Raw genomic sequence first — 23,571 nt, forward strand, 5'->3', positions numbered from 1 at the left:
TATCGGCCCAGTGTGTGGATCAGGAAGATGGAGGAGGAGATACAACCATGGGTTGTATATCATGTACGAAGACCAACCCATCAGACTGAGGTGGGCGGGACATGTGGCTCGCATGAATGCTACGAAAGTACCAAACAGAGTATTACAAGGAAAGCCAGGAAGGCAGAGAGGACGTGGTCGACCAAGAGCCAGATGGCAAGATGGAGTAATCGAAGATCTTAGGAAGATGGGCTGTAGAAACTGGAGAGTATTGGCAAAGGACCGAGAGAAATGGAAGGAAATTGTAGAAGAGGCCAGGGCTCATCATGAGCTGTAGAGCCAAGAAAGAAGAAGTCTACACTTTATTTAAGTAGAGAAGCAGTGTTTTGTTTTATAGCCGCTTCACGCTTAGAAATCTGCACTGAAGTTCGATACTGAGGATAAAAAGGTCACACCACAGCTAGATCCTGAGATAATAGGAAGAGTTTCAAGGTTGAATCTCTACACCAATTTAATAACGGAGTGTTAGGGCGTAATTGGTCTAGAACAGATGTTGCTCAAGCAGTCAAAACTTGGCCACACAGGCTGAATACAGCAGTCATCAGCTACTAACAAACACTCCAGACCACTGTACAAATTACCGGCTATGGTACCAGAGGTAATCACCTTGGGTACTGCGCAAGGTGCTGGGCTCTTATGACTATGACGAACACAATCCAGTGACGATCATTCTTTTCGGTGCTCCATACACGTTCGTTATTTTCGGACTCTCCAGAGGTAATTGCCTCCATCGTGAAGCTGCACACACAACCGTTACTCGCCTGTAGAGACCACGTGGCGCCACTCTTGTGTCCAATGTCGTCGTCAGGCGCACCACAGTCGGCGCCCCTCACTACACTGTTGTACCAAGGGAAGCCACCATAACGGCAGTCCCGACTTCTTTGGTGCTTTAGACGTCGTCACGCGGTGCGACTACTTGTCCTGCTGCAAACAAGTCCATTTCCTGACTCGAGGAACATGATGTGGCTAAGGTCCAGACGAGTATGCGAGTAATGTGTGTCCTCTCGGGCGCTAGTCGCCGGCAGAGCCGCTGAGATGCCGTACGGCGTTCAGTGTGACGTCGCTGCTGCTGAAAGTACCGATTCCGTATTCGCACTTAAATATGTGGATCGCGACCAATGCGAGCAGCAATATCGTATCACGACGAACTATCGTCATTGGCCACGACACTGCCGCTGTCTAATTCCGCTATATGCTGGCAGATGTTTCTCTTTCTTAAGTGCCTCTTACACCATCGATTTTCTTGTCTCCACAGACTAGTGGAAGTACGCGAAACTGCTGCAGCGCCTCTGGCGTTTTATACCTGTAATGAGTCGTTTGTTTAGAGGTCATTTTCGTTTACACGTCAGCGCTAATTACCTATGTTGTGACAGCTGTAGGCTGTGCATTTCGTATCGGAACGGTGACAGTGAGTTTACGAGGAACTGCCCTTTTTACGAAAAAATCGAAATATGGCACAAAGTGCAATCATAATAGGTCTTATAATTAAATGTTTCCCTGAGGCGTTTAAGTTTCTTTATTATCTACGACAATGACAATGATCGAAGCAGACGAAATGAATTAAAATTTGTATTGCAGCCGGGACTCGAACCGGGGTCTTCTTGTTTGCTAGGCAGAAATGCCAACCATTACACCACCGCAGTACGAATGTCAACATTGCTTCACGAACTACCTAAGCTGAGTGCCCTCCCCAACACAAACTTCAATGTGTAAGGGAAAAATGAACTGAAGTTTTTGTCCGGGAGGGCACTCAGCTTAGGTACTTCGTGCAGCAATGTTGACCATCGTACTGCGGTGGTGTAATGGTTAGCATTTCTGCCTAGCAAGCAAGAAGACCCGGGTTTGAGTCCCGGCCGCAGTACAAACTTTAATTCATTTCACCTGCTTCGATCAATGATAATAGAGTTTATTAATGACCAAATCAGAATGCATAGTGGACCTTGTTTTCAAAGGTCGTGTGGTAAATTATTTACACTCCTGAGAACTGAAGAATATAGAAGTCTCATCCAAGCATTTCAGAGAACGCACTTATTTACTCGATAAAATATATACTTGCAAACACATCAACGATCTCTAGACTGCAGTAAATAGCGTATTTTTGCTTTATCTTTGCATCTTGTTTTCTTGGTAAGTGGCAAACAGCATCTAATTTTTTTACTGTTTCACAGTTGAAATCAATTTTATTAAAACACGTTTATCTATTTACTTTCTTTTTTATGCACAATGTAGGTTACTTCTCTGTAAAACGTACATAACTTTTTGCTTTGAGATATTTTGTCTGTCTTACGGAACAACACTATTAGGCCTAGTGCAACTTTTCAATGAGTCACGAAAACAAAGCAGACAACAATAAAGATTAAGAAGAGACAACAGCATCCAGTTCTGTAATCGGCACGAGCTCGGCCAGAAGAGGGTAACTTCCGATGTTTGCAGACGCCACGATAGTCGGATGTTTCTGCGCATTCACAGTGTGCAGCACACTGCAATTTAGAACTCAACACTCGGCACGATCTATAGATCACTGACGTCATACACACACTCGTATCGTGGTTGGGTGCTGATTTAGACGCAGACACCAGAGGCGCACGCACTTCGAGCGGTCAGTTCTTACCAGGAAGCCGCTAGTGTAAAACGGGCTTTAACACGAGGCATTACCACCACCACCTTCTCACAAACGAACCAGCCGCTTTATGGTGTGTGGCGAAGGGCAGTTTGTGAACCACTGTCACTCCCTCCCCCACCTTCCTTTTCCTGTTCCAGACGCCAATGGTCCATGGGACGAACGACTGTTGGTAAGTCGCTCTGTGAGCTCGAGTATCTCTAGTTTTACCTGCATGGTCTCTTCACAACTGACGTAGGAGGAAGCAGTGTAGAAGTTAATTCAACTAGTGAATACGCTCTCCGAATTTTAACAGTAGGCCACGTGGCGATGCACAACGCCTCTCTAGCAGCGCCAGCCCCTGGAGTTGGATGACAATCTGTGACGGTTTCGCGTTTGCTACACGAGCCCGTGAATAAATACGGTACTCTTTCTTCGATCTTCATTTCTTCTATTCAAACCAATACGGTCCAGGTCCAGAGTGACGATCAATATTAAAGTATTGATCGAACGAGGGTTTTGTAAGCTGCCTCCTTTGTGGGTGGACAACACTTCCTGAGTATTTTTCCAGTGAATCTCAGTACAGTACTTATTTACAATACGGAATGTAAATTGAGTTACGCCCGCCTACTTTGCGTTGAAACGCTGATCATTTACATGCATGTATACACTTTCTGTCAATTCGACATGTATTGCACGCCCCCCCTTCATAGTGTTGCAATTTGAATGGCCAACAGTGAGCTTTGATAAAAACAAGAGAGAAAAATCACGCTGATTAGAGGTTTACATCTCGTGTGTTGGTACGCTAGTTGCTATGGGTTTATTTAACGACTGTTATGTTTGTTTTGAAAATTTCAAGCAAGTAAACTCGAAATTTTCAACGTTATTTTAACTTGTTGGCCAATTCTACTGTATCGTTTAAGCATGACGTGCGTATTTATAAAGGCTGAGTGAGCCGATATGGTATCTGTGTACGAGTCCTGTAATGGAAAAGCTGCTTCTGCGGCTTGTGTATGGTGGGCCATTTCGTAACCACCAGACCGAAGAGTTTTAATTAAACAGAGCGGGACTCATGCAATGCCCAGAAACCATATTTCATCCCAACGTGCAACTGAACAGAGTGCGCATGAAGTAGAAAACCTTCAGTTAGTAGAACGTACTACTGCAACAACTAGACGCAAAATTCCTACGTGCACCAGTGTTCCACACACGATATTATGGCGTATGTTACTATGCACGGGCCGTATCATTTACAGAAGATTCGACAACTTCGAGGAGATGATGGTAGATAATTGGAATCTTGTCACTGTCTAACTGAAAATGGCCGAGTAATCCCATTACTACTGTTTGCTGATGAAGCCACTTTCACCCTTGAAACTATCACAACCCTATTACGTAACATCGGTGGTCCGCCAGAAGCCCACATGCTTTTCTGAAGACGTTTTCAAGATCGCTTCTCTGTACGTGTATTGTGTGGTAAGATAGACAATTAATTGATTAGACCTGTTGTGCTACCGCACTGTCTAATAGGTACCCCGTATATAGATCTTTTTGAAAACGAGCTTCCAGCATTATTGAGAAAGGTTCATTTGGCTACAAGGATGACTTTATTCTTGCAGCATAACGAATCACCTGTACATTTTAGTCGTCAGGTGACATCACCTAAATCTAACGTTGCCCGAAAGATGGATCGACGGAAATGGCCATGTTCCGTAAAAATCTAAGTCACCAGACATTAGCTCTTTAGATACTTGCTGCGGGCATGGTTGAAAGGTGAAGATAACTGACAAAAAAGTAAACACAAGAGACGAACTGATCGTCCCGATTGTGAATAGTACTGCCCTCGTAAAAGGACTTCGAGAGTGTATCACAGGAGTCACACCTGATTTAAGATAATTCGAAAGTGACTCATAGTCGAGGGTTAATTTTATGGACATCGAGTTTGAACTTAATTATTTGCCTTTGCTTAACATCTTCTGTGTTAATTTGTCTGTGTTTCATTCTAACAGCTTTATCTTCACGAGCAATACAAATTGGACACTTATATAAAATGTTTTATTCGAATCAGTCTACACTAGCATCTCCTGGAACACCCCGTGTATTAGCAGAAGCAGTGGTAGCACTGTCTCACATTCTTGGGCCGCATGGTGATATTTATTGGGAGGGATGGAGGGAGGAGGGAGAAAAAGGAGATAAGTCGACTCTCCTTTCGGTGTAAAGACTTTGTATCCTCAATCTAAAGATGAGTTCGATGTAGCAGGAAAACTGACTCGGTTCAATATAAGAATGTATTTTATTTAGCAAATATCGTGTTGCACTTTATTTAAAGCTTTTATTTGATAAAAGACGCTCATCTATTTACCTCCAGCCACGGCTTCTAGGTACGGTCTGAGGAAAGTGACTTGGGTTTTACATAATCGGTGTTTTCGGATCCCAAGTTACTGGTCATGAAGGCCACTTCATTTCAGGGACGTCATTATATCTTAACTCAAACTATACTAAATTTTTTGACAAAGCTGGAGATAGTTTCTGTAAACTGTGCTGACTTACACTTTTTTCCCAATCATCAGTACAATTCTCTGCCCAGGTGATACGCAGTAAATTATGGTAAAGTGGTGTTACTTCACTTGTAAATGCTACAGGATGATTCAAAGGGTTGCGCAAAAATTGAAGGAACTAACAGGAATCTAAATATAACATCTTTGGAACACGAGCTTATGATCTTGTAAGCAATCCTGGGCCAGCGTAAGCTTTGGAATGTTTGAACACGTGCCTTACTTTCAGCAACGATAATGTACTGTTTACTGAACTTTACACATGGTGTTCAATATGGTGACGATCAAATTCAATACAGGTGTTACACCTTCGTAGAAAATTCTAGAGTATTCAACCAAGTACAGCAGGCATTGCACGAACCTCATCAGCAGCTGGAATTATGGCGAGAAGCGTTTCTTCATCGTGAACCGGTGCCACGTACACGAAGCTTCTGATAAGCCCCCCCCCCCACCTCAAAAAAATGAAAGTCAAATGTCCGATCAAAGGAGTGAGTGGCCATGCAACTGGACCCACACTTCCGATGCAAGACCTCGGATATGTGGGTTGAGTACATCACATATTTGCACTGAGAAGTACGTAGGTGCTGCATCTAGTTGCATCCATATCCAACGGAGCATGTTACCTGGTACGCTGAATTGTACGTACACAGAAACAGTACACTATCTTTGCTGGAGGTAGGGCGCGTGTGCACTGATTGTCACTGGTCATGACTTTCCAAACATGTCACGGGCTCAGGATTACTTCCAAGGCCGTAAGTCCCTATTCCAAAAGTTACTGTATTTCAATTCTTCTATCAACTCCTTCCAGAAACACGCTATATACAAAGGCCCCCTTGGAAGAAGAAACAAAGACTTTCACGAACAGCAGGCCGTGAGGTGATGGACGCCTTCTCCTGGAATCAGTGTGGTGTCATTTTCATTGACTTTTTGGAACCTGGCTCCACAATCAACCGGGACCGTTACTGTTTGTCACTGGACAAGCTGCGACGTGCCATCAAGACCCACAGACCACAGCTTCAGCGTCAGCTCATCAGACTACACCAGCACAATGCCAAACCCCCATACAGACCTTATGACGCAGGAGAAAATCAAGTAAATGGGTTGGAAAACTGTTCCTCATCCTCCGACTGACTTTTACCTCTTTCGTCATCTGAAGGCCCACCTGCTCGGTAAAACATTTGATAGTCAGAAAGACTATATTTCCCGTGTGAAGTGATGGTGTAAAAGTCAATCTCCAGAATTTTACCAAAGTGCATTTAAATCATGCAAACAACGTTGGGCCAGATGCTTCACAGCTGATGGAGGCTACATTGACTAGGCTCATTGTATAGCTAAATGTTCCAAGTAGTTCACAACAAATTTCATTCTCCTCCTGCAAAAAATTAAATTAGAGACGACTGTGCAAAACTTTTTGAACGCCCTTTGTATGTGCCTATGTACCCAAGATGGGACTGCTTTGTTTTTGCCTAGGATGAAGCCTGGAACAGGGATTCACTGAGGGAGTGAGATAATTCACTGCAGTATCTCGTGTTACTGTTTTTGTCCAAAACAATAAATTGCTTGTACGTTATGTCTAAAGTTAAAAAAACTGTAGTCTGCATTTGAAACCGTGGACTTGTGACCCTAGACAGTAGACAACTACAAGGTAGGTTGACGTGAGTCGTAGATTTGGAAATTATGTTATTTGTGGCGGCTCGAATTTATGCCATTTATAGTAAATCGCAAGTAGGTCACTATACGTTAATAGCAATTTTCATTTCCTAGTTTTCAATTCGTTTACTGGCGTGTATTTGAATATTAAGTAAAAGAAAGTACGAAGTGAAAAATGTAGCTGTTTTCCCCCTTCAAATATACTGTGGACGCGCCGCAGGCAAAGTACCATTGCCCGGGAAGCGAGTTTACGCACTGCGGGAATGGCTGGCAGACTTGACTGCGGAGCGGCAGTGGAGTCCGGCGCTTGTGCAGGAATTGTTTATGGCCGGCAGGCGGGCAGATAAAGCGCACACTTTACGAGCGCGTCTTCACTTTGTCCGTGCGGCCCTTGCGTGCTCCAGCCCCATAAAGAGAGGCCGGCGCACAGCTTCCGGCTGCGGTCGCGGAAGGAACACGCAGAGCCACCTAACGGCCGCTCCGCCAACCACGTCCACTCGCAGTGCCACAGCTAACCGGCAACACACGGCAGGTGGCATCACGGCAAAAAAACACAGCTGAAGTAAACAAGTAATTTTTAACATAAAAATGCAGGTCCCGAATATGGCACTGACGTTTTCTTAAATGGAATTACAGACAGTACTTCTATCTGTAGCATTGTAAATACCACTCGAAGAGGAGTTACATGACGTGACATAGGTGGAACTTGACAGCTCGTCGTCAGGACAAGGAGTCCCGCAAACATCTGTCCTATTGTACCAAATTCACTAGCTCAAGTACGGCTCGTGTGTTTATCTGGGCGCAATTAGCGCATCACCAGTCTTATGCTCAGCAAAAAGACATCTAGCTCGTGAAACTATTCAGACTTTCGCTACATATATGACAGTCGAAAAAGTTATGCCAAATGGTGTGGTTGTATACTGAAATTATTCTCAGCGTCCTAAGCCCTTACAACCTGTCTTTGGAAGCTTTTTTTTTTAATCAAGTGAGTACGTGTGAATAATGGAAACAGCTTTACTGTTTGAGCAAAAAAAAAAAAAAAAAAAAAAAAAACATGTGATTGCAGAAGTAAAGAGGATACAAAAATGCAGACTGCCAACCGCAAGAAGTGCATTTTTGAATGTGAGACATTTATTAATGTCGAACGTACACTCAAATGTTAGGCATTCTTTTTTAAATCATTTTCTGTGGTGTAGCCTTGTGCGGAAGTGAAACAATGAAAATAAACAGTTCCGTCTAGAATAAGTTACATGCTACAGGAGAATGCTGATGAGTAGGTGGATAAATCGGGTAATTAATAAGGAGCTACTGAAACGAAGTGGGATCGGTTAATAGGAAATATCCTGAGGTATCACGGAATCGCCAGTTTGGTAAAGGAGGAGAGAGTGTAGGGGGTACAAACTATTTATGGAGAACAAGGCTGGAGTATAGTCAGCAGCTGCACTAGTTGCGGCGAGATTTAGAGGGTTGCACAGCACAGACTGCACAAACCAGCCTCGGACTACAGAGCATAACAACAACAATGCGCATTTTATAGATCTGCGTTCTCTGAGCAGCACTGCCAAGAATAGTTCCGAAATGCTCTTATACATCAATATCATTCCATCTGGCGATACTACTGATCAACCGCAAAAGCGTGTTTACGAAATTCTGCAGAGTTTTACGCCATTTCAAAAGCTGTGGGGGTCCGCTTAACACCGGGAGTTGTCTAAAACCAGAAACTGTAGCGAAATATATAGACCAGAGCAAATGTATTTTGTTGGCGTACAGGCACTATCCTTGAGATAAGAGGTGTTCTATTCGTAGCAGTAAACAATAATCTTAAATTAATTGATGTAGAAAACTTAGAATCTGTAACAGTTTGGGCAAGAAAAATTGATAATGAGTATTATTTGTAGAAGTAACCGACGAATTCAGAAAAAAATTGATTTCGCTTACCACAACATTTGGAAGAGATATACAACACCCTAAAAAAACAATATTTTTGAAAAATTACAATTTCCTATGTGGCGAACAAAATCAAATTCCTGCGAAATTGTTATAGACACGTCTCCGAAAATAATCAATAACAGAAGGTTTTCGGACGTTACCCATGATGGGAACATTAAGATTTGCTGGCAGCAAGTGGTTCCAACATTTAAGAGAAAGTTCACATACATTGTGAGATCACTGATGATGTTGCAGTTTTAGCAACAACGGTCACCAGTATACAAAGGGGTCGTAAAATAAATAGTCTACATCTAAAAAAAATGAAAAAAAAAAAATATTGATATGTTCCACATCCACGAGAATCTCCTCGGCATGGATGTATGGAACGAAAAACTAATCTAATCTATCAATAACAAAATTTAAAAATTCTTTAGCAGTTCGATTTATACACGTAAAATTAATATATAAAATGTACAATTAGTTACTATTACTTTAATTTGAGTAATGAATACAGTCAAAGAGGGATTGTTTTTAAATGATTTATCTCTGGCGTTTTGTGATTTCAGCTCTTTTTTCCGAGATATTGTAACTGGTTTCTATAGTTGTGAACAGCATTTCACCAAGTATTTGCTGTAATTTTTCATGAAAACTTATTTTATTGGCAAATAGAAACAGAGTAAGAATTTTCTACCTTGGACGTCACTGGTAAAAACATAGTAATTAAACTTTTGATTAAAATTAAAAAGATCACCAGTCCTCTTTGTTACACTTATTCAATTTATAAAGAAAAAGGCATGATAACCGCTAATCCTCCCGCGTCTGTGGGTTCTGCAGCAACTGTTACAGATTAAGCAATTGCAGAGTAGGTTATTGAAATGAAGACTGATAATTTCATAGTAAATGGTGATTTAATACTATACACTGACCCAAATCAACATGCCTCTTCATAAAGACTTGGTTGATCGGGTTAACTTGAAATTTGCGGACTTCTCGTAAACGCTTTTGTTGTCAGGTTATTTACGTGCTCATTAATGGGAAAATACAGTTCCCTAGGTTTATATCTACAGAAGGCCAGCTTGGTGGTTTCTCAGCAGTCGGGAAACATGTTCACCACGTCTCACCGTAGCAGACTATTACAGGTCGCAATGAGGTCGAGCGCCTGTATAGCTCAAAGATAGAACACCGTCAAATACCACTGAACAGCCACGCGTAGACTGCTCCACTCGATTCTTAATAGTTCATCAATGATCCGTTCGTAGACTGTACCTGAAGACTTCGATGTTGACGTTCTGAACATACGCGTGAAAACGCTACTTCGACAGCCACGAGTCCCGTGCCGCAACTGTGCCACATTATGGATTCCACAAAATGGACCTTTTGTTAGCGGTTAAAACGTTCTTCCCGCATTCTACTCTCCCCCACATGTGTCGTGAGGTGAATAATATGACAATGAAGTAACGGAAGAATGAGGTTACCGTTAACCGCTATAGTCACATACACCCGATGAAATGCGGTGACAACTCGTTGCCATTCTTAAACATAACAAACACCGTCCAGTGGTATTGCATATGAATATCAGTAGTTGTCGTGCCTGCAAACGTAATGAGGAACACAGACCAAATGCGGATCTCTAGTGGCTACATTGACTATGAAACATGGCAGACTGCTGCGGAATAGCGTAACACCCTAGCGATGACGCGGTACAGGGCTACCGGCTGTCATTGACTCCAAGCGCAATGATCGCACTGCTACATAACTGTAGGCGACTATTGAGAATACTCCAGGATTTTAATTCTATAGCGAAGAAAGAAACGGAACAGTAGTTCTTCGCCAGGAGACAATGGGAATGACACTGGTCGAAACGTTGCGTCATTTCGACGAACTCAGCTGGAAAGCCGAGAGTCTTATACTAGCTCAACTCGGAACTCGGCGAGGAAGGCAAAGAATAAAGCACTTAAAGCATTTGCAGAAAAGGGCATTCTATCCGGAGAGATGCGGAGAGGCGACGTTGCCAAACTTCTCCCCCCCCCCCCCCCCGCCCGGCCATCACGTTCCGATCCCCCTTCGCCGAAAACATACGTCATAAACCGAACTCTCTCATCCTTGCTCTCCAGAAAGACCACACGTATACATTTGGTATCAGTTTAAAGAATGGAAAATCAATCTCGTCTGATAAATTAATGGAAATGAGGGGGGCGGCAGAATACCACAATGACATTTCTTTCCTCTCAGCTGTGGTCCATATGCAATAGTTTAACCACAGTTTTTAAACATCCATAATTTTATGGAATAATATTTATATAGTTAACACACTTTAAAATAGTAAATATTTTAAAATTTATTGAGTTTTATGAACTACAAAATTCAATTCCTATGTTAGGTTATAAACGCAGAATTCCCTGAGATTCTATGAAGTTCATGAAATTCCCTGAGCTTTAACTTTTTTCCAGCTAAAATTTAATTCTCTGAGAACTCCAGGTATGCAATTAGTATCGCCACCTTAGTGCCTGATTTCTGACGTTACACGTCGGTACGCCATGCCGGTACCTCTCACGAAAAAAAAGAGCGTTAAAATAACATCTTAAAACTGAGCAAATAAGGAGAAAAAATGGAAAAGTGCAAAAATTAAAAGACAGAGTTGTTTTCAAAAGCATGCTGAACAGTTAGTTAATAAATCTTCACTTCGTCGACGAAAGTAAACACACCGCCACTACCTATCTATATATTAAACCCGCCGCTCCCGACTAATCGGAAACAAACATGATCTTGATTTGAGCTCTGCCGAGCGCTGGACAGGGGCACGTGTGCTCGCTTGCTGTAACGTTGCAACTGGATACCACAGCTGCCTCAGTCTCTCACCTTCGTTTCATTATTAAAAGTATAATAGGAAATTTGCACTGTTGTGCCGTTGGATGTTCTTTGTGGTGGAGAGGGGGCAGAGAGGTGGGTTGGGGGCGGGGGATATCCGGGAGAGCGACGGTGGTAAAAAAGAGGGGCGTCATTTTTCAATTCGCGCCTAGGGCAACGGTCCTGCATGCAACCTGACCTAATACCAATAAGATGACGATGATCATAACAACTGTTCAATACTTGTAACCAGGTCGAGACGGGGGGGAGGGGGGTGATCGAGTTCAGAACATGATATTCCATTGAATTTTTAATACAAACCTCTTGGATGTAGCCCAGATCACATAATATTCTTACGTGATCTGAGCGTGTCGTATTTAAGTACTGAGTTGCTACTATTGTTTACGGTACTTCTTAACTTGTCGACAATGTCAAGTTCCTTACAAGGGAACCTCCCCATCGCACCCCCCTCAGATTTCGTTATAAGTTGGCACAGTGGATAGGCCTTGAAAAACTGAACACAGATCAATCGAGAAAACAGGAAGAAGTTGTGTGGAACTATGAAAAAATAAGCAAAATATACAAACTGAGTAGTCCATGCGAGCATCAGCAACATCAAGGAGGAAGTTAGCTCAGGAGCGTCGTGGTCCCGTGGTTAGCGTGAGTAGCTGCGGAACGAGAGGTCCTTGATTCAAGTCCTCCCACGACCGAAAATTTTACTTTCTTTATTTTTGCAAAGTTATGATCTGTCCGTTCGTTCATTGAAGTCTCTGTTCACTGTAACAAGTTTAGTGTCTGTGTTTTGCGACCGCACCGCAAAACCGTGCGATTAGTAGATGAAAGGACGTGCCTCTCCAATGGGAACCGAAAAAATTTGATCGCAAGGTCGTAGGTCAACCGATTCCTCCACGGGAAAACACGTCTGATATATTCTATACGACACTGGTGACGGCATGTGAGTCACATGACAGGAATATGTTGTCGGCCCACCTAACTTGTACACTTAACGAATGGGTAAAAAGATTCTTCTACCTTTCCCGATTTAGGTTTTCTTGTGGATGTGATAATCACTCCCAGAAAAGTGATGAAAACAGAAGAGTGTCACATAAACGGAAAATGATAAATTAAACTTTTCACTCGAGGTAAGACTTGAACCTAGGACCTCTCGTTCCGTAGCTGACCTCGCTAACCTCGGGACCACGACGCTCCTAGACTCCCAGTCTCCTTGATGTTGCCGATCTTCGGATGGACTACTCAGTTTGTATATTTTATTAATTTTTTTCATAGTTCCACACAACTCCTTCCTGTTTTCTCGATTTATCTGTGTTCAGTTTTTCAAGGCCTATCCACTGTGCCAACTTATAACGAAATCTGAGGGGGGTGCGATGGGGAGGTTCCCTTGTTAGTAGCACATGGTATCCGAGATTTAGGCCGTGGGGTTAGTGCAACTTTTTTTCCGCTGTGACGATAAAAGTCAACTTACCCAACGGCCTAAATCCGGAACACAATGTCAGCAAACAAGCAAACGCCGAGTTCCTGTCAAACGAGCCACGCTCCGGACCAAAACCCTCCGCCGCGCCATCTCTCCGCCGCGGCACGAACTGCAATCGCCTGCGCTGGAACGCGCGCCAACTAGCGGAGTACGGACACACAACGTCGAATATCGACTCCGCGCTGACGCTTCAGATTACAAAGTAAACACATGGCAACAATTCAGTGACCCAAAATTCAGATGATTACGGTACATGTCCGCTATCGACCGTGTTCTACGACATAACCGATTAGTAACAACGTACAAGTATGCGAAGCTGACGCGCAGGCAGAACTGATGTTCTACTACTTTTCGAGAAGATGTTACTTCCGAAGCAAAGTAGTTACATATTTTTATTGGGTACAACCAGTAGTCGGACAAGTTTACATATTTTTAACGATTTTTATACTCATAAGTTTATTGGCTAATGCGATAAATCAGTGCTACGTAAATTACAAATCTACAAGAGCAAAGGTCAGTAGGGTTTAAAGACCAGTCAGTATACGTACTTTCAAATTTTTTTTTGCACCTTTTTCATGTACATTAAACATATTTTCAAATAAAACGAAAGTATTCCGTACGAACAGAGAGCCGAACATTTTGGCGTCCCCTATGCCTTTTTCTTGAATTTTGACACACTGATTCAAGGCTACAGCACGTATCCAAAATATAACTGTCTATAAAAGATACACATATATTATGCGAAATGTTACTTTGTGGTAAAACTGAAAGCTCTTCCATTCTCACATGTGCCTACCGTGAAACATAGTGAAGCATTCGAAGATCTTAGCCGCTTATCCGAAAGCATTTAGCTTATAGTGCTATTTTTTCTCTGATTCAGTGGTTAGCACGCGCTACCCAACAATTCTTTCTTTTGCACCGCCCCTGTCATGGCAGTCAGTGAACAGTGCTGAGGTCTGACTGAACCCACGATTTTCTCATCCCCTTCTAGACTCCTGAAGAACTAAAATTACTACCATCCTCATACTTACTAGTAAAATTCACGGCTCCTGTAATAAGACAAGGCTCGCATTTTCTGCGTTAATCTGACTTGTCTAATGACTGTCCAGAAGTGAAAACGATTACAATTTTCGCTGTTCTGCATGTTTTTCGATTTGGTTTGATAATGTGATGACCAAATGGAAATAAGGTAGGCAGGAAATTTCCAGCGTACGCCAATAGATAGGTCAAATTAAACAGCGAAATCGAATAAATGATTAATGCATCTTCACACAAGTATAATCTGAGAGAATTGCACGGAAAGAGGAACTTAATAAATGAACCGCAACTTTTATCTGTCACTGACATAATATGCTTAGATTTCCAACACTTTTCCTAATAGTAAATATCACTTATTTTGTGCGCACTCGTTAGTCTACGAAAATGGATTTTTTTAAAAATAATTCGTGTAACTGACCCATCCTCACATTTGTTTAGTACATAATCTGCACAGTGGATATTTACAGCCTGCTGTTGTAGACTGCACGCCGTACCAAAATCCCTATGTAAAAAAAGAGAGTATGTAGTTACTAATTATAAAAACATTGCTACTACGGCTTCAACTGATAATACCTGTACATGCGGCTGTGAGAGACAATAAAACGGAGTAGTCGATAGTATACGGTTTTCAATTTTTTCCCTCTTCCTTCAGAAAAGAAACAACGGGCGTTAACGAGCTAGTTCGGAATTTCCTACATTTCTCTCGTTTTTCCTTCACGGACAGAAATCTTTTCACGAAACCATCAATATCCTGTGACAGTACAGTGGTACATTAAGCAATTACTGGTACAGTTTTGAAGTCGCTAACTTCTGAGTGCTAAAGGAAAAACCGTTATTTTACCGCACTTTAAAGGGAAGGTCTCAGAGGCGAAATCTCTCTAGTTCTTGCAAGAAAAATGAGTCTGAATCCTGCGTCATTCTCTCTTTTCGTCAAACGCTTGGATCCCTGTGCTCCACAGGAGTCAAGACAAAGGCACACCTGCAAACGACAGTAAAAAAAATTGTCGACACAAGATTACGGCCAACTCTGGAATAACTGGGTCATAGCAAGCACAGTATTTGCTGATGCTAATAGGCGGGTCTTTAAAAAGTCTTGTATGTTGTTTAAGGGAACTTATTTTTTGTAAGAGTAGTCGTAAGTTCGCAGCATAGGCGTCGGTGATACAGGTACGTCAACGGACGTGTCTTCTGTTGTATCTTTGTAGAATGTAGATTATGACTTTTGGCCGCTGTTCTCCCCAGAGGGAGAAAATGTTATCAGCACAATAAAATAGGAAATTTTTCGGGAAACCGGATCGCAGCATCTGGCTTTTTGGCGAGCGAGAACAACGGAGAGCCGGCTGGCCCCTTCGCTTTCGCCTGCCCGCTACGAGCAGACGTGCTTAACGGGACGGCAGCCGCTCGGGATGACGTCAGGCACTCTCGTCTGAAGAGATGCGAAGGCACTCACGTTTCATCACAGCAACACTACTCATACTGCCACACGTCGCTCAAGACGTGCCTTGCGATCATCTTCCTTCACCCGTATCTCCAGGGCCGCATATGCGACGTATCATTTGCTTGCGGCCCCTCCCCCTAATAAAAATCCTTACTTTAATTCCCTTTCCTAGGACTTTGACAAGACTTTCAAAAATAATATACATCTAGTTATCGCGGAAGTGGCTTGCTTCTTTTTTCCGCCTACAAGTAAATAAATAACTGAATCTTATTCTAATGCTAAACATTAAAAGAAGAAATAATTCATTTCCATTCTTTACAAGTTTTCAGTGAGAGCCGGAATCCTAAACCTATCATATTGTTCCAAAAGAACTACCTGTGGTATCTCAAATTGAGTATAAAGAACGAAATTACAAAATTTCTGTTTCTGTTTTTAGTTTAAAATTGGGACTTCATTATTCTATAATTTACAAATTATTTCACTTTCCATCAAAAAGCGAGACAGAAACACAAAGTTCGCAAATTTTAAACTGGTGTGTTAACTTTTTAATTTTAGCATGTTTCATGTGAGGAAAATTCACGAATAAGTAGTTAAATTTTAGGAACTTCGCCATGAAAGTAGCTGAAAACTGATAAATATGGTCAAATGTTTTATGTATCTAGCTGTAAATGGAAACACAAATTTCTCTGTGATATGAACAAAAAAATTATATTAATACGGTGATTTGTGGTTCCTGTAGTTATTCAGTATATGTACTGAAATTTTTTCCCTTGGATGAAAACATACAGATATTTTTTTAAGTAACAGAAATCACTCTACGTGTTGTTGTTGTGGTTTACAGTCCCGAGACTGGTTTGATGCAATGTTGTTCTTAACCGGACGAAATCGACAGATGTAAAGGTAATTACGATCTTCCGCACTGAAGGCTGAGTTCAGCATTTAACCTGGGTAAAAGCGTCCATAATGTGTGTGTTACTTGACATTCAAGACGGTTCTGTACTGTCGTTTGTGATTGTATGTAGGGTTCTCGGGAATTTAATCCTTTCCAGAAAAAGATTAAAATATTCCAAATGGATTTGTAGTAACTAGGGAAATATTTCATAAAGAAGCTAGTGGCGACTCAATCACACATTCGCAACTATCTCTCAAAAGTTTAATTTATGAATCTACGTGGAAAATTTCTTTTTCTATTATCGTATACTTTCAGTAAGTCCTTGTTTCATTGTCAAGTTGGCACAACTTTTGCTTTTTAGCATAGCTACAGCTTCAGATGACGTCCGCTGTCTTCTGCTTCAGGGAATAATGCACACAAAGATCTAAATTTCGAAGTAATCTGTAAGGACCAACAACTCCGTCGATGAACCAGATTTTCATACTGAGGTTTTGATTCACACTTTATCACAGCTTTTTACCAAAAGCACTATTTTCCTGCTGATATCAGTACACATTTCTGATGACACGCCCAAAAATTTTTCCCTTTAATAAATTTACATAAAACACACATTTCCACGATCTGTCAAAAATTTACTGGTGCCACGACGTTGTTTGTATGTTGCATGAACATTTGTTCCAAGAATATGGACCAAAATTAATAAGTCTCCTTTCATTCTGTGCAGAACAACTTTATCCTGTTCTTACAATGCCTACACAGTGGCTACATTGTAAATGCTGCGAGTTACCGCAGTTGTTGATAACCGTTTCCCTTTGCTTTAGAGTTTCTTTCCCTACAATTGTACGCTAATATTTAGTCAAGTGTATAATTTCGTGCGAACTGAGCACTTACAACTATCATCGATATACATTTAATGAAACACCAACTGGTTTATTTTTCGACGGAATGCAAGTACCAAAAATTGTATACAAGACGAATAGAATAGTAAAAGAGAAAATAAAATAATTTCGAAAATTTGTGTAAAAATTGTGTGTGACATTCTTCGAATGTGCTTTGTAACAACAATAGTTTTAGAATGAAAATTCTGAAGAAATTTAGTTAATTTAAGTTTTTACTGAAGTGGATTTCCCTGTGTTTTATGTGCGTGCATGAAAACTGCCCACAATGAAGCGGTTCGAGATGTTATATTCTTCAAATGAACACTATAATCTAGTCCGAAATTTTTTTCGTAGGGCAGAACGGAAGAGGACCAACACTTTAACCTCATATACAACTGGTTTAGATCAATAGCGTGCTTCCTCTCTTGCTTCAGTTCATATATTTCCATGTATGGAATACATCTTAATCATAAGCGGAACCCTTTTATATCTGCGAAGACTCAGACCATCACTTGCAGTGTCACAAACCTCATCACAACCAATCTTGCATCTCTCAAATGCTCACTTTAATACACCGGATAACAAGGCAAGTCACGTCTTTGTCTTTCTGATAACTTGAGCATTGCTTTTCGCTTCCTTAAAGTATTTAACATATATTCGGATACAGTTTCTATCAATATCACCAATATTCTAGAGGGCAATCTTTAAGGAACTCCCCCTCTCAAAATCATTTATTTTCTATTTATTTACGTCCGCGTGTCGCTCCCTAAGGCGATATCCTCATTAACATCTTCCAAAATTATCTTCCGACAGTTTTCACTGCCCATATCTAATGATATTTAATACACGTAGTTCCCACACAAGCGTCTCTTCTCCTCGTTAACGTTACCTCTGCACTTCAACAAGTTCCCTGAATTTCTGCTTACTTTCTGCTGTAAATGGATTTGTAATGTAGAGGGCGTCCCACTCAAACCTCCCTGATTTCAAAGACCAAGGAAAAAAAACAGTAGATACGACAATGAAAAATGCACCACATTGTAGAGCATCTCAAAGAATTTATTTATCATCAATACACCTCTATATGTGAACCATTTGTAGCACGAAGAATATAGAGTCTATATTCAATTTCTTGCCTAGTTCTTTGTTACATTTCCTCTGTTATTGTTGCAATCGCAATACGATGTCGCAACGTAGGAATATCGTCCACTTTGGTCGCATACACGCGGTCCTTCACGAATCCTCACATGAAGAAATCAAGCGGCGTAATGTCGGGAGAACGTGGTGGCCACGCAGTGGGTCCTCCGCCTCCGATCGGGAAATTTCCTATACAGGAACTTGCGAACAGCCGTTGGCCAATGCGGCGGAGCTCCATCTTGCGTTGGGTTGTTTTGGGGGAAGAGACCAAACAGCGAGGTCATCGGTCTCATCGGGTTAGGGAAGGACGGGGAAGGAAGTCGGCCGTGCCCTTTCAAAGGAACCATCCCGGCATTTGCCTGGAGCGATTTAGGGAACTCACGGAAAACCTAAATCAGGATTGCCGGACGCGGGATTGAGCCGTCGTCCTCCCGAATGCGAGTTCAGTGTGCTCCATCTTGTTGAGAAATGATGTTGGGTTGCAAGTCTTGTATCTGAGGGTACACAAACTGCTCCAATCCAACATGTCCAGATACACTGACTCATTCATTGTTTGTTCCGCAAAGAAGAACGGTCCAACAATCCTGTCGTGCATTAGCCCTCGCCAGACATTTAGTTTAGGGCTACCACGAACATGTTTAATGACAACGTGCGGATTTTGCGAACCCCAAATCCCAACATTATGCCTATTAATACTTCCCGATAGATGAAAAGTTGCCTCATCTGAGAATAAACATCTTTCCAGGAAGCTGACATCCATATCAATACGCTGCAGCATATCCGCTGCAAATTATTGTCGGCGTGGTTTGTCGTTCGGCGTCAGATGTTGCGGAATTTGCACTTTGTAAGCACACATACGAAGATGCTGGTGAACTACACGATGCACTGTTGATCGAGGTACATCAAATTGCCTAGGTGCCTGACGAATTGACTTACGTGGGCTTCTGAGAAACCTGTCTGATGTCCTCCACTGTCTCTGCTGAAACTCCGTAACGTGCACCGCCAGAATGCTTCAGAACACTTCCTGTTGCTAGAAACTTCATGTACCATTCCTTGATTGTTTTCACATCAGGTGGACACATTCATACACACGACGATAATTTCTTTGCACAGTAATCAGCGATTTTGTTTCTGCAAACCACATTACTCTTTGCGCGCGCTGCTGTGGATTCGCCATTTTCAATTCATGCGACCATGCTGCACTCTGGCGACGATACTTGGCACTTCTGATGCGGGAATATAAATTCTTTGAGATGCTCTACAATGTGGTGCATTTTTCATTGTCGAATCTACTATAGTTTCTCTCTCTTGGGTCCTTGACATCAGGGAGGTTTGAGTGGTACACCCTGTACTTTTTGTGTAATCACGTACAGTTTCCTTTGCTATATGAATATATTCCCGCCTGTTACTATCAACCCTCTCCTGGTCACTGCATCCAGTTTGCTAATTTTACATTTGTTTCCAGGAGACCTTTAACAATCAATTAGAAGAAAATTACATCATAAACAATAACCAAGGGGTCAAGCAAACATTTCAAGGGGTAATATTCTACATCTACATGGATACTCAGCAAATCACATTTAAGTGCCTGGCAGAGGGTTCATCGAACCACCTTCACTATTCTCTATTATACCAATCTCGTATAGCGCGCGGAAAGAATGAACACCTATGTCTTTTTGTACGAGCACTGACTTACCTTATTTTATCGTGGTGATCGTTCCTCCCTATGTAGGTCGGTGTCAAGAAAATATTTTCGCATTCGGAGGAGAAAGTTGGCGATTGGAATTTCGTGAGAAGATTCCGTCGCAACGAAAAACGCCTTTCTTTTAATGATTTCCAGCCCAAATCCTGTATCATTTCTGTGACACTCTCTCCCATATTTCGCGATAGTACAAAACGTGCTTCCTTTCTTTGAACTTTTTCGATGTACTCCGTCAGTCCTACCTGGTAAGGATCCCACACCGCGCAGCAGTTTTCTAAAAGAGGACGGACAAGCGTAGTGTAGGCAGTCTCCTTAGTAGGTCTGTTACATTTTCTAAGTGTCCTGCCAATAAAACGCAGTCTTTGGTTAGCCTTCCCCACAACATTTTCTGTGTGTTCTTTCCAATTTAAATTGTTCGTAATTGTAATACCTAGGTATTTAGTTGAATTTGCGGCTTTTAGATTAGACTGATTTACCGTGTAACCGAAGTTTTACGTCATGTGGATGACCTCACACGTTTCGTTATTTAGGGTCAACTGCCACTTTTCGCACCTTTCAGATATTTTTTCTAAATCTTTTTGCAGTTTGTTTTGATCTTTTGATGACTTTATTAGTCGATAAACGACAGCGTCATCTGCAAACAACCGAAGACGGCTGCTGAGATTGTCTCCCAAATCGTTTATATAGATAAGGGACAGCAAAGGGCCTATGACACTACCTTGGGGAACGCCTGAAATCACTTCTGTTTTACTCGATGACTATCCGTCAATTACTAAGAAATGTGACCTCTCTGACAGGAAATCTCTCAAATCCATTCATATAACTGAGACGATATTCCATAAGCACGCAATTTTACTACGAGCCGCTTGTGTGGTACAGTGTCGAAAGCCTTCCGGAAATCCAGGAATACGGAATCTATCTGAAATCCCTTGTCAATAGCACTCAGCACTTCATGTGAATAAAGAGCTAGTTGTGTTTCATAGGAACGATGTTTTCTAAACCCATGTTGACTGTGTGTCAATAGACCGTTTCCTTCGAGGTAATTCATAATGTTCGAACACAATATATGTTCTAAAATCCTGCTGCATATCGACGTTAACGATATGGGCTGTAATTTAGTGGATTGCTCCTACTACCTTTCTTGAATATTGGTGTGACTTGTGCAACTTTCCAGTCTTTGGGTACGGATCTTTCGTCGAACGAACGGTTGTATATGATTGTTAAGTATGGAGCAAATGCATCAGCATAATCCGAAAGGAACCTAATTGGTATACAGTGTGGACCGGGAGACTTGCTTTTGTTAAATGATTTAAGTTGCTTCACAACTCCGATGACTTCTAAGTTACTCTGTTGGCAGCTGTTCATGATTCCAATTCTGGAATATTTACTTTGTCTTCTTCGGTGAATGAATTTCGGAAGGGTGAGTTTAGTAATTTTGCTTTGGCAGCACTGTCGTCGATAGCATTTCCAGCGCTATGGCGCAGAGAGGATACAGATTAGGTCTTCCCGCTAATATACTTTAGCTACGACTAGAATTCTTTGTACTTTCTGCCAGGTTTCGAGACAAAGTTTCGTTGTGGAAATTATTATGAGCATCTCGTCCACGCTAAATTTCGAGCTTCTGCAAAAGGTCGCCAGTCTTGGAGATCTTGCGTTCATTTAAATATCGCATGCTTTTTTCGATGTTTCTGCACAAGTGTTATGACCCGTTTTGTGTACCAAGCGGGATCAGCTCCGTAGTTTGTTAATTTATTTGGTATAAATCTCTCAATTTTTGCTTATACTATTTCTCTGAATTCAAGCCACATTTGGTCTACACTTTCCTGGTTAATTTGGAAGTAGTGAAGATTCTCTCAGGAAGGAGTCATGTGAATTTTTATCTACTTTTTTAAATGGGTGTATTTTTCGTTTATTTTTGGAGGATTTGAGGTTTACAATATTCAATTATTAGCTCTGGATTATTTGTTGCTAAGGGATCGAGTGTGATTTCAGAACAGTTTACTACTCGCGTGGACTCATGAACTAACTGCTCGAAATAATATTCGGAGAGTGCGCTTAGCACAATTTCGGATGATGTATTACGTTCTTCGTTTAGTTTCGTGAAGCCGAACAGAATGGACATGGGACGATAGCGGGGATCGAACCCGAGTCACAGGCTGAGCAGCCTTGTGCGCTGTCGTCTACGCTGTAAGAACAATTAGCACTAATTGTATTCGGCAGGACGCTTGAATTTACGCACACACTGTCCTGATGGGCCAACTTCGATGCTAATAACTCGGAAACGGCGCAAGATTTCTAATTTTTTCCTCAATTTCTCAGCACAACCAATCCTGCAACACTCTTACAAGCTTGTCAGACTGTTTCTGACCACCCTGTATATACTGTTAGATCTGTTTGTATGTATATATTTTCGGTAACTAATAAATGTCCAGGTTTTGGCAATTTACCATACAAAATTGAGTACGTCCGTTATGAAGCTTGCTTTGGCCATTAATAAATTTTATTATTGCTAGTAGCTTAATTCCGATACTATACCCGGACTTCCTGTACAATAAACTGCCGTTCAATGTTCGGTACTGGGCCACGCGAAATGATGTGTTAACGTTCTGTCTAGAATGAGCCCTTGACCATTTGGCGGCGACGTCGCCTGACGTTCCGTTTCTTTCCGTTCACGTCTAGGGTGAATCGGCTTCAACATCCAATCCGCACGGATCTAACAGTGCATAATAAGACTTACTCTAACGCTGCCTATTACGAAAGTGAGGTACGAATAGTATTGATTTCTTTAAAATTACTGAAACGGTAACAGCAAGGAGGAAAGCGCTGTTAAAAAACTGAATGGTCATTGCTATCCCAGACCGAAGTGAAAGGCCAAACCGCGCTTCTATGTTGCAGAAGATCATCTACTGAAAACTCAGTGTGCAGCGTTGAGCGTATTGTTTGCCTGAGAGGTACGACCCGGTAGCAGTGTTAGTCTAGCAGTATCGTTACACGCTGAGGTGACAAGGGTCATAGGACACGACCCAGTACCGTGTTGGATGTCCTTTTGCCCAGTATAGTGCACCAGATCGACGTGGCATAGTGTCCCCAAGTCGTTGGAACTCCCCTGCAGAAATACTGACAAGGGAAACTCCCCATCGCATAACCTCCCCCCACTCAGATTTAGTGATAAGAGGGGCCAGTGGATAGCCTGTCAGAAACTGAACACAGATGAAGCATGGGAACAGGAAGGAGGTGTACTGAACTGTGAAAAAAAGCAAAAGAGAAACAGTGAATGGTCCAAGCACAAGATGTGCAATATAGCCAAGCGGGTGAACCGTGTTCAAACTTCTCTCGTGCCTTTTTGTCTTTTTTTTCGCTCTTCGCTTTATTCAAATT

At 41.8% G+C, this 23,571-nt stretch overlaps 1 protein-coding gene and 1 non-coding gene across 2 annotated transcripts in view; both read left to right on the forward strand.

Moving 5' to 3' along the window:
• The window catches only part of LOC126473716 (general transcription factor 3C polypeptide 4-like), a 377,574-nt gene that overhangs the window by 35,195 nt on the left and 318,808 nt on the right, over positions 1–23,571 (forward strand). The window lies entirely within an intron of this gene.
• Positions 1,828–1,900, forward strand: Trnaa-agc (transfer RNA alanine (anticodon AGC)). Its single transcript has one exon. It is a non-coding gene; the product is annotated as a tRNA-Ala (tRNA).

This window comes from Schistocerca serialis, chromosome 4 (assembly GCF_023864345.2).
Source record: "Schistocerca serialis cubense isolate TAMUIC-IGC-003099 chromosome 4, iqSchSeri2.2, whole genome shotgun sequence".
Lineage (NCBI taxonomy): Eukaryota > Metazoa > Arthropoda > Insecta > Orthoptera > Acrididae > Schistocerca > Schistocerca serialis.